General features: G+C 40.4%; 1 protein-coding gene across 8 annotated transcripts in view; it reads left to right on the top strand.

Annotated features, from left to right (window-relative positions):
• Positions 1-15,353, top strand: part of THRB (thyroid hormone receptor beta) — a 156,388-nt gene that overhangs the window by 64,494 nt on the left and 76,541 nt on the right. The window contains exon 3 of one of the 8 annotated variants that reach the window (XM_063154525.1): positions 7,342-7,412. The exons of 5 other annotated variants lie outside the window; for them this stretch is intronic. The gene's annotated coding sequence lies outside the window, so the exon portion shown is untranslated. Of the gene's footprint in view, positions 1-7,341; positions 7,413-10,314; positions 10,334-14,464; positions 14,484-15,353 lie in introns of those variants that run through there. 2 more of the 8 variants (XM_063154542.1, XM_063154568.1) reach the window with 2 other exon arrangements.

The raw sequence follows: 15,353 nt of genomic DNA, 5'->3' as shown, positions 1-15,353 counted from the left end.
GAAAAAATGGTTAATTATACATAAATCAAGCTCACAAAAGCCAACCAGAGCATGAAAGAGCTACAGTGCATGCCCTCTGCCTTTCACAGACTCTTTCCAATTCACTTGGTGCTTTGTGTTGCTTTTCTGAGGCAATTCTTTTCTCTTTATGTGCACCAACACACATTTTGTCATAGTTTGTTGATTGTAATTTTGGGACCAGATCTAGCAAGTCTCTAGTAGGCTGTTTAGCAATTAGATCAAATATAAACTAAGAAGTTGCTGTATAAGTTATATTCTGTAATTCCTCTACCACGTCTAGAGTTAATTTTGTAGGGAAGGAATAATTACAGAGACAAGTATTAAGACTGAACACATCCAGAACTGGAGGGGAGGAGAAGCTATGTGTCCATCAAGGCCATTTTTCTGCTGTGTTATTGGGAGTACATGCCACATCAGCCAGCACTAAAGGAAATAGTCTTATGCAATGGAGAAACAGGACTGGAGAGTAGATGATCTGTTTTTGACAAATACCTCTCTTGTGAATTTTCAATTGTGCTCCTTTTTACCATTAAAATTCTTCAAATGTTATCTAATAGTTTATATTTAAATGATGGAAGGAAGTAATTAAAGGTTCTAAGTTTTCAGAATCTTTTGCTTTTATGAATTTCTCTTCTGAAATGCATGGTGTGCCAAGTCCCAACAGGTCTCGGTCCTTAAATAATAAGAAAATAATAATTCACAGAGAATGAGATCTGTTTTTCTTCTAAGGAAATGCTTGCATTCTGAAAAGGTTGTAGTGGTGTACTGTGTAATGGTTCCATCGTCCTTGTAAAACAAGATGTACTTTCTCCTGTTAAAATTAGAACTACTTAAGAGTAGTTCTTGCCACACTTGGTATGAAATTGCAGAGAGTCTCTCCTGGGAAGAAGGTGATTTTCCTTGCTGAAGGAAAGTTGGCATTGATAAGCACATGATCCATGAAAAAAGTGTTGCCATAAAAATGGATATTGAAGTTTCTATCTGTGGGAATAAATAATACTGTAGGGGGTAGGAAGAAAAGCAGGGTGCAACTGCACAGCCAGTGTTCCTCTCCATCTTATGCCTTTAGGACTAATTCATCACATAACCAGCTAGTTGGGTGAAGTGGAATTCACTGTTGAAAGGAGAACATGTCAATGAGATAAAAAGTGAGCTGAAAATTGAAAGAAAAAAAAAATCTTTGTATCTTTCAAAGATTAATCACTGGATACAACCTTGAACCCCCAGTCACAGGAAGTTTTCTGCCTTACTTTGTTCCATTTCAGCTCTGGACTGTGGTGTAGTTGCGCATGCAATGCCCTCTCTCCGTTGAGCAATCAGCGCCATAAAGGCCAATAATTAACCAACACTTGGCTACTGATCAAAAATCACAGCAGAAATCAGAGAAAACCATCACAAATTCTCCCGTGCTGAGGCAGATCACCCATCCCACTCTTTGCCCACAGAGGACAGCAGTTCAGGGCTGCCCTGTCCTTGCCCTGCCTTCTGACCCTGGGCGTGCTGGCACGGTGCAGCTGCGGTGGAACAAACTCTCCAGGGTTGTACATAGCTGGATTTGTAAGGGAAGATTTTCAAAGGCATCTTTCCTTAAAAAACTCTGTAAAATTATCTACCTGATTGCTGTAAGAGGTACCTCAGACCATGTTTCTCATTTTGATATGTACATTTCTCATCATGGAAACAAGGGGTGTACTTTTAAATGCATTTTAAAAAGAGGAATATTTTCCCTCTTTTTAACAGAGGTTTATTTCTGACTTCAGTTTTGGGGATGTTTTGAATCTCAGTAACAGGAGACCTGTGTGGAGTGGCCTAAATATTTAGGAGCTGCATGTTTTAGTCAGTATCTGAGAACATTAGCTTTGAAGTGTACATTTCCAACTCAAAAAGTTATTATTCATTTTATTCTTGCTTAAGTGAATAAAGTGCACAGACACAACAAGCAGTTTGCAAAGTCAAGTGCTATTCCCCACCCATGACCCTCTCTGTTTCTTTTCATCACAAACTCATTATCAGTCAGCTAAATCCTCTTCTTTTTAATCACTTCGGGGGATCCCACTCTCTTCTGCATAACTGGTCTGTATGGGCCAGATATACCTTAGTTCTCCTCCTCTTTCCATCAGTTTTTCCCTGCTGGAGTGTGGGTCAGCCTGGTCCCACTCTCTGTGCTGCCTGACCTCCCTCCTGGGCTGTGGCACAGGAGCAGCAGTGGCAGCAAAGGCTTCCTCTCTTTGCATGAGGATAATGCTCCTCAGGGGAACCCAGCATTAAACCCGGTGTCCAGCACCTCTCACAAGTTTGCAGACGTTTGGAGTGTCATCACATTTGAACTGATTTTTACTGGCCTGGCAAGAGCCACTTCCCTAACTAAAATGAATCCTCTACTATTTAAAACAAAATGAATATCTGAATTCTTGAATATAGTGTTTTCTTATGGCAAAACAGGGTATTTTTTTTTCCTGGCTTCTATCTTGTAAATAATCGAACCATTTTGGTTAATGTAAGAAAAAAATAGTCTGAACCATGCATCCAATGTGGAAAGTTTCAGCCCAAACAATTAATCAAGCAAGTGAAAATCAGATTTATAGGAAGCATTGGATAATCCTCAGTAATGGTCTGTGTCACAGCTCCCACCTGTGTGTATTGAATTCACAAGACCACTTTCTTGTCAACATGTATGCAACTTGCACACAGTCTCATGCAGTGTATTCTGCTGAAATGCATATCTCTCAAATAAATAATCCACTTAACGTGCATAAGAATCTCTCTAAATATGACTGTAGCTAATGGCATGTGTTGTTAAACGGGTTAATTGCTTATCATCTGTTTGCATAGATTGTGTTTTATAACAGCAAATGGAGAACCAAATGCTCAGTTGTCCTTTATAATTGTTACTGTTAGACATCTTTAAATAATTATAAAATTTTTGTCCATCCTCAAAAACATACAGTAAATTTATAATATAAAAGCTCAGTAATTGAAATGCTATTGTGACACAGAAAGCTGTCTAGCAATTAATGGTTCAGGAAAACAATAAGTTAGTGCAAAGCCTTGAGTCTTCATTCTCCTAATACATCATTTTGTTTATTTCCATACATATTTCATAGTGTTGTTCGCAGTGGGAGTCAGAGGAAGCCTTTGGCTGAATATTCTCTACCCCTAGCTAAGAGACTCTGTTGTGTTTTCATTACATTTGCCTCACATAATTACTCACTGTTAATTTCAAAAAGCCTTTGATATTTCTGCATGTGTGTGTCCTAAACAACAAGCTGATCCATAATGCAGCATGATTTATTGCCTTCTGGCCTTACACACAGCTTCTCCTTGTGGAAAACAGCTTACAAATCTGGGTGTTAACTGCAGCTCGAGTAGCACAGAAAACTTTCTTCCTGTGTGCCTTCCTGCATTCCTGGGCAAGGTCAGTGATCTGGTCAAGTGAGGCTTTTTTATTTGGATGGCCTGTCCTGCCCACATTCCTTATAATAATTTTTTTTCCCCCTATACTCAAGTATGCTTCCCAAACCAACTCTGCATGTGTGGAGAAGTCTCACTGTTTACTGTGACTGCAGGCTGGCAATGCAGTGCATCTAGGCTGAGTACTCCTAGGACCAGATGGAAACTGCCAGTGTGCTGTGGAAAATCAGCAGCAAGCATGAACACCTTTCCTTCAGCTTGTTTGTTTTGATGGGCTCATGCTGTGCCACCAGAACAAGTCTGATGTAAGGGATGCTGGGGCAGGAAGGCTGAAACTTACCAGGTAGACATGGAGAAGGAAGGTGGTGTGCAGAGAACATTGCCTTAAAGCTTATAATTTTCAGAGAAGCTGTCTGCAGGGAATGCTGTAGGCGTGGAGGAATGAAGATCTCAGGGAGCACTGAGCTGTATCCTGGGATTTACACCCATTGGTGGGAGGAGTCTTCTCACAATCTCTACCTTGTAGGTAGAACTGTATAAATTTAAGTGGCCTAACTGAACCCAGAAAATCATTGCCCAGCATTGAAAAGTTGGAGTTAGGAATTTGAGTCCAGGAATCTCTGCTACTTGGTTCTCTGGTAGATAGATACTTGTTGCTTAAGGTACACAGGAGGGAAAGGGTTAGAAGAAAAAAAGTAAGCAAAGATTTTGGAAATCCAGTATCTTTACACAGGACATATGATCAAAGTCTGCTAGAAGCCTTTTGTGTGAGAGAGAGAATGTGCAGTTAAAATAGTAATTTGTTGCTCAGGCAAGTTCTTCTGGAAGAAGGTGGCTGACTGACTCTCCAGGTGCTAATGGTGAGAGTGGCAGTGGTTACTTTTCTGGTTCTGCCAGAACTGATGCCTTGTGAAGGCTGACCTAGAACACAGGCTAGATGGAGTTAAAGAATAAAGTAGGGATTTATTAAAAGGTGTCAATGGATGCACATTGTGCAGCACAAGAGCCCAGCCAGGGCTACACCCAAGATAAACACAAAATGGTCACAAAATGAATGACCAGTCATGAGATCTCTCACTTTTATAAGTTCTGGTCCATCAGCATATGGGAGTTAATTGTCAACCTGTAGCTTTAGGTTATGAAGTCTCATCCTTCTTGTTTTTCTCTCTTCAGCCCAGATTGTTTATACTCCTGGTCCTGAAATTTGGATCAGTTGTCCTTGGTCCCAAGCTAGAAAAGGAATTGTTTTGTCTTGCTGCTCGGTGAAGGGAGCTTACCATCCCTTAATATGAAACTCAGAACGACACACTAAAGCAGTACAGAATCTGAAAAATATAAAAGCTAAAACCTAAGGCATCATGCTCACTGTCATGGCTTGGCCAGTTTTACCTCCTCTGTCAGTCTTTTCAAGGTGAGCAGAGCCAAGGAGGATTTTAAAATGGCACCATGCCTTGCAGTCAGTTCCAGAGTAAATGGAAATAATGGAAAAAGTAATAAGAAGGTGGCAGCAGTGGGGCAGGGAGAGAAAAAAAGAGAGCACAGTGGTACTGCTCTGTTCTGTGGGAATGAAGGATCACACGTTAGGGGAAAAGCTGGCTCTCATGTGTGTGGAGATCTGCCTCACACATGCTCATGTGCTGATCATGGTCAGTGACCTCATCCATATGCAGGCCTGGATATCACAGTGGTTGGGGTTTGCCAGCCAAGGACTGACTCTGGAGGAAAGTGAACTGACTCTGGCTGGTTTTGGCAGAGAATCCCCACTCTTTGCGGACTCACTTGGAATCTTGTGAAGGCTATGAATCTTAGAGACTTTTCTTTCGGGGCTTTAAAGGTGCATGGCAGATGAAATAAGTTCATTTGCTGGTTATTTTATTCCTCAACTAAATCTGCGTTCTATTTGTACCTGCATGAGCTCACTGATTTGCATTCCTGTGATGTGCTCTTTCTCTTTTCTTTTATTTTTTTGGGGGCTATCTTACTGTAGAGTCCACAAATCCAAAACCCTACTAAATCCACTGAGACACAGAGGAATGGTGGTACCCATTCCATGTGCAGGAATGATGGGAATGACCTTGGAAAGGGTCATGACAGTCTGGATCAGTGCTACAAGTCTGGGCTGAAGCCTCTGTCCCTGCAGGTGCTCTCAGTTGCATGCAGGGTCACCAAGCTGTGTGAGCTGGGACTTGTCCTGTAACTCAGCATTTCCAGGCAGGGCAAGGCATGAGAACCGGACTGCTCTTTCCCAGCAGTGCTGCTCAGCTCTGTCCAGAACATGCCAAGTCCTCATTAACACCTTTTTCCCACTCTTGACTCTTGACGTAGCTCTGGGATGGCAGTGGTTGGTATTTCCATTTAGAGGGACTGATTTTTCATAGTTCTGCATCTAGCAGTCCTTGCTGAAGCATACAATAAGTATACAAGAGACTCTCCTGTGGTCTCCACAGCTCTGCAGTAAAGGTAGAACTGGTGATCCCAAGAGACAGAGCATTTTCCCATAAATTCTTTGCCCTGTCTGTTTTCAAATTAACTGGTGATGGATGAGGGGGAAGAGGAAGAGAAAGAATAGCATAATAAAACTCCCCCATTGCATCACTTAAAATTCTCAAGGAATGTTCATAAAAATCAATGTTGCTTCTCTTCAAGCTGCTGGGGGCCACAAGTCTTTAATCAATTAAATTCTCATTTTTAGAATTTTTTTTTTTAGCAAGGCTTCTTAAATGTCTTTGTGCTATTATGTGTGTCTGGTGTTACTTTTCTAGCTAGAATATTGGATAGGTTTTGCATATTTTAGGTATATACTAGATAAGCAAATAATAATGGGAAACATGAAAGTATGGTTTACATTAAGAATTAAAAGTTGATGTAATCTGAATGGGAGCCACATGAGTTTGAATAGCCAGTTTAGTTCGTGCAATTGGGAAAATAATGGAAAGAAATGTAAGTATGTCTGGTACATTTGGATACCAATGTATAAATGGATAAAGCAGAATATAATCTAAAATTTTGTATTTATTTTTGTGTATTTCTATTTGTAATAATAATAAGAAATAATAATTTCTTTCTAGTCTTAGGGGGCAATCAAGATAAAATAAGGTCTGTGAACTGCCATTTTCCCCGTAAGCTATTAAAAACTTATTCTGGTAATTTGTTCATGAGTAGGTGAACATGGCTGTTCCTATTGTATTCCCAATTTTAATTTTGAATAAGGATATTAATCTAGCAGGCTGTACTTGATTTGTTTCTCACAAAAAAACAACTGGTGGGATATGTGTAGGCCAGATAGGAATAATTTTATCTGGAGATACTCACTTCTTTAATAACAAGTCATCCCTTTTTCTCAGAGTAGTTTATCCCACTACTTTTTCACCCATTTCAACTCCACCAAGGGCTGGTATCCTGAGGAGACCTCCACTCCTTGCGTTTTGTGCCTGACCTCCCAACAGTAGTTCTTGTTTACCTAGGGAGATAATTGTTTTCTGGAGAGCATCCAGCTGATAACTTACTTTCTCATTAGACCCCTTTTTCCTATTAGTTATCTCCTGTCAGTTGATCTGTGTCATTTGATAAAACTAATTAGGTAATAAAAGACTGTTTCTGAGCTCCTCCCTTTAATTTTGGCATGGTGAAATGTGCTTCTTGGCACCTTGCTCTTTCCACATAAAGACAGCCTTCAGTTGACAAACAACATTAATCCAAAGGAAAACAAGCCAGTTCACGCATCCTCTCTTGATATATCCTTGTGCCAGAACAAAGTAGTTCCTAACAAATTATTTGTACCAAAGATAGTGACATAACCCTGGCACTGTTTTAGAGTTTTGCAAATGTTTGCAGAGCTTCTGAAGAGGCCAGGCTAAAAATACTCAATGAAACCATTCAGAATTCTACTAAAAGCATTTTGTTTCCTAGGACTTTCCTCCCTTCTGAAAATGCCCTCCCACAGCTGCATGGCATTTATTAGAAGGTGATGAAGGTATAAGGTAGGAAATAACATTTTATGTTTTATTTTATGATTTGGGCTAATTTTCAGGCTTCCTTTTTAGATTACATACATTTTTGTAAAGAAAGGGATATTTCAAGGGAAGGTAAGCTTTTTTATTAGCTTCAAATTGAAGTATGCTCATCCAGTGAAAAATGCTGATCAGATTGTTCTTCTTGAAAGTTTTCAGTGTGGGGGTTTGAGGTGTCATGGTATGCAGCATTTCAAAGACAAATAGCCAAGAATTGCTACTCCCTTATGGACAATGGCCTCTGCTGCACCCTAATGATGTAGGAATTTCCTGAGGATGCTGGTGGATTTCTTTTTTTCTCGATTTCTTGCTGCACCCCAGAATAAAATTCTTCTTCCAAATTTAATTTAAGAAGAGTATAGAACATGCTATGCTCAGATGTAAGACCTGAAGAAGTTGCTGTAATCATTTTCCATTCACCCCAGAGAGAATCTATCAGAGCTGGTGAAATTAGACAACAAAAGGATCTCCACGGTAGTTGTTCTGTGTTTTACACCCAGAAATGTCACCTCTCATAAAAGAATGGCTTCTACCTGTTTGATGTTGAATGCAAGCAGTGCTTTGGTCAGATCTGAAGAACTGTTTTGGTGTTAGTTGCATATTTACTGTGTGTTGTATTTACTTCCATCTCAGAAAGATCTACCATGGAGACGTTCATGGTTTGCTTGCAGAGATTTGGAGTATTACATCTTCTGGGATGCAGGAGCCCTAAAATAGCAGTACATGAAATTTTAAAATCAGTGGTATGATAAACCTGGATAGTACCAGTGTGTGTTTGTGAGTCATGTGATAAATAAATGATGGAAGTGATAGTGAGAGTCAGTTACAGCAACAAGAAGTGACTGTTTTAAAAACTAAGAAGGAATAAAAGTTTGTACTTTTATTTGTCCTAATTAGATTCAGAAAAGGTTTTTACTTGCTTTTTGCCCCTGAACTTTTTTATCTTCTCTAGATGCGCTTATAGGCAATAGTGACTCATGGGCATTCAGCTAAGATGCCTGAGATGGTTATTATCCTCTGGAGCTGCTGCTTTTCCTAACAGGAACAGTCTGAGATACTGCAGTTTATAACCTACCATAATGCTACCTTTTTCTGTCTGTTTTGACTATCATACCTTGTATCTCAAGCAGAGTTGATTTTGCATTTCTAGCATTAAACATAAGAGCTTTCCAAGCAAATGGCAGTCATCATTGCAAGGGAATTAAAAGCATGGGCTAGCCTGCCATTGTGTCAAATCTGATAATTGGTTTTCACACATAAGCAGCTCTGGAAATCCAAACTACCAAGCCTGTTTGTCCTGTGTGCTTTCCTTTCATGTACTACTCATTTTCACTTCAGATAGTTTCTTAGCCCTCCTGGCCAAAATTCAGTGCCACACGAAGCCCCTGTGAAAGCCTTGCTCAAATTGTTCCAGTGCTGTGCTTAGTGGTGCATCAGTGAATTGTATCCTGTGTGGCATGATTTTCAGCTGTGACCAAATTCTCCAGGATTTGCTAAGTGGAAGTGTTGGGAAACTGTATTTATAGGCAGCCCTGTGGTGCCCAGCAGCATGACACTCATTTTCCCTCAGGATCCTTTCCCTGTCTGGACTCTGTGCTGTCCGCCCTGTTGGAAGTGAGGATGTGGAGCAGTGCCAGAGGTGCTCTTGCCAGCAGGGCTATGGGCTCATTTTGGCTTGACCCCAGCAGAAGGGCAACAGATAAGGAATAGAGGAGGCTACAGCCCAGTTTTGAATGGAGTTGCTCTTGGTTTCTCTGCCTTGGCTCAATGTTTAGCCGTGGTCCCTGCACAGCTGTCAAGATCTGATCCACGGGAAGGGAGAGAGACTGCTTGGCTCACACTGCTGCAGTCCTGTCCTAGGCACTGCAGAAATACATGAGGAAGTGCTGTTGAGCAGAGACACTGCTCTGGGTGTCCTGGCAGCGCCTTTACAGCTACCTTGGCTGGACGGGTTGAGAGAATTCACCAGCCTGCTGCTCGTCTGGGCTGCTGACAGATGCTGCTTGTACAACTGGTGGGGGAAGCCAGCCTTGCCATCCCCAGCCTGGCACATGAAGACAATGCAGTTTAATATAATCGTGTCCTTTTCACTGCTTATTAAAACAGAGCTGTATGTTAACATTTTGTGGATTAAACCATTAATATTCACATTTTCACTCCTATGGGATCCACAAACGCTATCTGTATATGGAATTAAGAATGCATAGCTGTAGGAGAACTGTCTTTACCAACTAACTGCTGTGCAGCATTTTCTGAATTAATGAGAAATCTTTCTATAAATCAGGATTGTTTTTTCTAGTAGGGATTGCTGTTGTGACACTAGATTATTTTCAGGTTCAATGACATTGTCCTTAGATGAGACAATGAATTGTGTTGTTGGATTTTTTTAAAATTAACACATCAGAGAAATGCCTAAACTCATCTGAAAATTAGAAGAGGAAAAATGCACCCTATTTTACTGCCATGCTAGTGCAAGATTTACTGACAGTTCAGCAGTGATGATGTTTTACAGTGCTTTTGTTTGGTGCTAAAAAAAAATTTCTGTTTTATGCCTAAGTTACATGGAATAGATATAAGATCTAAAATTGAGTATATGTCTTACAAAGGAGAATTAAAATTGGAAGGAAAATACACTAAATTGTGGTGTGAGTGGGTTATGACAGTGACTTTCTTCTATGCAAAATTTAAGATAAAAGATGAAAAATGCTAAAAGCTAAGTAACAGCTGGTGCTGGTAAACAGTATTTGTCTTCAAAGAGCCATAGGGATTTTCATGAATTTCAAAAGATCCATAAGTGAAAGAGATTATTTGGCTTGACTTGCAGATACTGCTGCCGAAGCAAGGAACTCAAGTAACTGTCCATAGCAGAGTCAAAATGAAATCTGGCTCAGGTATTCCTGATCTCTCTCCCTGTTCTCCAGTTTCTTGACTGTGAAGGCAGACTGACACAAAATTGTCAGCAGGTTGTTCCTGGTTTTTTTTTTAGCCATTAGAAACATTGGTTCTCTGCAACAGACAATGTTTGTACTGCGGATGCTTGAAAGTGGTTTGAACATGTCTGCTTGTGGATATATTTTATTTTTAGAAACTGCAGAATTTTCCCCTGTTCTTACCATTTCCTGTGGTTTTACTCTGGAGCATGATGGATGAAGAAGGCTATTTGTGTGATTAAGGTATGAGAATAGCAACTGTAGGTCTTGGATTTGCAGTTGCAAGTCAGATGTGACGGTCAGTCCCCAAAGTGTAGTAGCAAAAAGTGAACTTCTTCATCTAATAAAAGAATATTTGTCCTGTTAGAAGTGTGTAGGAGAAGTGAGGCTGCATTAATATTTTAAAAGCCTTGTGGGATCCGTGTAAGAAAGTGTCTGTAGAAGTGGTATTAAGTAAGTGAGAGTGTAGAAACAGTACATTCACCTGCAGTAAGCAGTGAGAGAATTAAGCTAAACAGGAACACGACGCACTGGAATAAGTGTTGACACATGGAGTTAATTGAGAGCAATTAGGTCTGTGCATAGACAAGATCTACACAGCCCGTTTGATGCACGGCATTATGTGAGTAAAGGGTGCAGGATTACACCTTTTGTTTACAGATTTACCTAGTGCTTTGAACTATTTGGATGAATGGTGTTACACAAATGTTAGTCATAATTATTATTTAATTATGACCGCATGTTTACTTTGAACATAGTCCTGTGCCTAATATGTAGGAAAGTCGGGATAATGTTGCAGCTCCAGTGTGCAAGCCACTGTTTGCCAAGCAGCGTTTCCCTAATGGTTTCTCCTTCCAAGGGATGGAAATGCCTCCCTGGACGGTGAAGTTACACCAGTTGTGGTATGTAATAGGCAAATAGCTTGCATAAGAATACCTTCAGCTAGAACATTTTAGAATATGCATCTCAGATAGAACGCTAACTTATTAAAATTGAGGCTATTAAATGTGCTGCTTGTATATAATTTCAAAATCCCTGAGATGCCAGTATTTCATTCTGTTTCCACTGAGAGTGCAGAAAGCAAATTTCATAGTATGATTCATAATATAGGAGTGCTACAGAATTTCTATAATTCATGTGTTGCTACTTTAATTTGCATTTAAATGTTTAAACTGTTATAAAATTGAAGATTCGTTAAACTTTAATCTATTTTTTTCACTCCTAAGCAGAATGAAGTTGTCCCTTGTTTAACTCTGTTTTGAGGTTTTCCTTTGCTCTGATCTTCCATTTCAGATACAGTGGAGATCTTAAGATAATTTTATGAGTGGCTACACATATAAGCAAGAAAGAGTTTAGTGGGGGATTTTTTTGTTGGTGTTTTTTTTTTGTTTTGCTTTGTTTTGTTTTGGTTTTGGTTTTTTGTTTGTTTTTTTTTGCTTTTTTTGTTTGGTTTGGTTTGGTTTGGTTTGTTGTTGTTATTTTTAACCTTTTTTTTTTCTTTTTTTAAAGACTCTTATAAGAAATATAATTCTGATAAATGTATGGTATCCTAGGTTGCAAGAGATGGAATGCTTTCTGTCCTATCCTTTCCACTAAGTTAATGTGGGTGTTTTTTTAAGTGACCAAAGGTAAAGGAGAATATGAACCTCTTCCTTGGAATGCTCTTAGTGCTTTGAATGGAGATACCTCAGTTCCTCCATGCCTCGCATTTTACAATGATTGTTGGTCCTACTGAGAGGGGGGAAAAAGAATTCTCTTGAGCAAACTGAGCACATGGACTTGTGTGCAGGATCAACCTCATTAATTCAACAAATATCTGTCTTTTCTTTAACCCAATAAGGGAATCTTCTGATTCCTGACTGGGTTACTGGATCCCATAATTGCAGCTTATATTTTTCTCATTGTTTAAGGCACTTGATCTTCCCTGTGGGCCTCCCCTGACATGCTTGGCCCTGCTCACCAGTCTGTAGAAGAAGATTTGTGAATCTCCTGGTGCTGACAGGCTTAAGGTGACATGACACTTCCCACGTGCACCAAAAAAGCACGTGTATTTCTGTACTTCAGCTTTCCTGAGCACCTGTTTGCTTTGGTGAGAAATTACTTATCCAGTACATTTAAAAAGAAAATTAAAGTAGTCAATTATTTAGAGTAAGTGTATGCTTCCTAAAGGGAAAAGGGGAGACATGCTGATTCCTTCAGGAGAGAAGAAACTTTTTTAAAGTCTAGGTGCTCAAAGTTTACTTAAACTTTCTTTCACACAAAAGGCATTCTGCTCTATATGACTGTGTCTATCTGGAAAGAAAGTATTAGTTTATGTTTGATTTGAAAAGATTTCTGAAAAGAAGTTTGGTTTTAGAAAATGATTTCACCCTTTCAATTTATTATTTTGGTGTCGAAATGAAGGTAAAAATAATTTGTGAATGCAATTTCCTTGAGAGGGCTTGAGTTTCTGCATTCCTTTGCTTTTCTCTGTGTTTTTCCAGCCTGGCCATACGATTGAATGTTTGAATATTGTAGTGTCAACAGCTCCTTGTATTTTCACTTGATACAGTTGAGCAAAAATTTTGACATTCAGCTGAAATGTTTGAGGAGCCATTACCAGCATAATTCTGCTTCTTTAGTAAATCTCATCTCAGTGCTTGAAATCTAAATGGATTAATATTTTTAATGTCTTGTTTACAATGCTGCCTATGAAAGCCTGTTTTTGTCTACTTGCCAGCCTTCCTTCTTGGCCAGGAACCATTCTGGCATGAATCTCAACGCTGGGCTCCCATCCATTTTCCTTGAGTCTCTCTCTGGTTCCCTCCCTTTTCCTCAGGGGCTCTCTGGAAGATTGTCAGAAGGGCTTTAATTTCTTGAGCAAGTCAGCTTTTTTTGACTCCTAAATATTTCTGCCCCAGCCCTGAATTTTGGAGTTTGCCAGCCAACCACAGATGGCTTGCCCCAGTGGTGTTACAAAAAAATATATACGTTCTCTGGTTTTGCTGAAAACAAACCTAAAAACAAACCAGTGTTAGCTTTGGAAGGGGGCAGAAAAAGATGCTTAAGAAAAAAGAATCAAATGGAGTGTGTGTGTGGGACTTGATAGGGTGCCCAGCAGTCATGGTGGAGTAAAGGTGAGCTAGTAGGTAATTCCTAATGTAGATTATACCCACTATAGCATCCTGTACCACTTATATATTTTACCAACAGAGCCATACTAGCTAGGAATGCCCCAAAATTTACTAAAATTAGAAAAAAACCCAAATATGACCATTATGGTGGCACTGGCAGCAGTGTGATTGCTGAGCATCTTCAGGGTTAGGAGGGGTCTTGGAGGAGAGTCTGGGGACTTGGCAAGTGTGGCATAAGCCCAAGTGCTAAAGCAGCAAGCAGGTTAGTAGAGTAGAAACCAGGGGTGTATGATATCAGACTACATTGCAGTAAAATTATGCAGCTGCAGGTATGGTGAACCCTCTTCTGAGCAGGCCAGCAAATCCTCACTAGTGGTTATTTTGATATGTGATACTCTGATGCTAATCTAAGGAGTTGAATGCGAAACCAAAGAAGCCCCAGCAACAATGAGAGCCCTTAGCTGAGCAAGGAGCTCTTGGCAGTTCCTCTGCCTTCCTAGAAACAGAGAGTGAGCACGAGCTCACGCAGTGACAGGGTGCAAGGTCCCTGGAGAGGTGTGGGCAGTGGGTCCCTGCTTGGTGCCCTGACTCAGGTACATGTGGAAGGAAGAGGTGGGGTCCCCACACTACAATACTGGGACTGGTAATCAAACAGCCCCCAAAGCAACAACAATTTCTGCTGGATCTGGCTTGGATGGGGGTTTTCTGCCTGGTCTGGCATTAGAGGGGAGTGCAGTAGAGTGGCAGCCCTGAAACAGAGTCTGGCCAGACACATGTTTTGCCAGCCTGCCCCTGCCCTTGGAAGACTGGGAGTCACTCTGACCCCATGGTGGAGTAGAATCCCCATTGCCCCTGCCATCAGTCCAGTGCTGGTCTCCTGCCTGTGCTTCCACTCAGCTCCAGCCTCCTGGGAAGGGTCCCCTGCGCTGGAGGTGAAGATAGAAGGTGTGAGTGAGAGGAGCCAGCCAAAGCCCTGCGTGCCTGCCAATGAGACACAGGTGGGGGCCAGCTGCACCCCAGGAATGAGTGAGTGAGGGGGTGAATGCATGTGTGTGCGTGTAAGATGCTGATTTCCAAGGAGATTTTAATTTCTGGTTCTTAACATGCCATTTATTTTTGAAAACACGGTATTACTCAAAATGAGATAGGTTGATGAGCCACAATAATCTTGACAATCTTTCATTAAAGATATCTGAAGGAATATGAGCTTTCTTAATGTTTTATAGACTAGTGTGTCTGGCTCTGAGAAATTATAAAAGAAATACAAATAGCAGGGATAAAGAAAAGGGAAATATGGATTTAATATATGAAGCAGCGCACTGTTTGGCTACCCTTTATCATTTATTGATCATTCTCTCTGCTGTTCAGAAATTATTTGGAGTCAAGGACTCTCAGATTTAATTTTTTTTTAAATCTCACTGTCTGTCTCAGACACCAGGCTTACAAGATGAATGTACAAACATGAGTGTGTGAGTCAGGAATCATGTCAGTGGAGGTGGCTGTGTGAGCAAGGCTGTAGGTAAACAGAAATAAAGTTAATTGGCACTTTTCTTGTATGCACGGGCAGCTGAAGTCCTTTTCGCTGGAAGAAATTTTCTTTTCCCATTATCCTTCAACATTCTCTTGGAGGAATTGTCTCAAGGGAAGTGAGTGAGTCAGAAAATATGCCAAGTTCATGTCATGGCTGTTTCGGCGTTTCTTTCTCTTGCTGGCCTCCAGGAGCTTTATTGGCAAGTGTTTTTAAAGGAAATATTGGCACAGGAAGGCCTTATTGTTTATGTCATGAAAGTCTCTTGGCTTCTTCTGCCTTGTTATTTTCTCCCTTAAATGGGGAAATTAAGAGTGGGGGGACTGAGAAAGGAAAAGAG

This window comes from Melospiza melodia, chromosome 1 (genome assembly GCF_035770615.1).
Source record: "Melospiza melodia melodia isolate bMelMel2 chromosome 1, bMelMel2.pri, whole genome shotgun sequence".
NCBI classification, from domain to species: Eukaryota; Metazoa; Chordata; class Aves; order Passeriformes; family Passerellidae; genus Melospiza; species Melospiza melodia.
The sequence above is the reverse complement of the archived record's forward strand: the minus strand, read 5'-3'. Positions and strand labels throughout refer to the sequence as shown.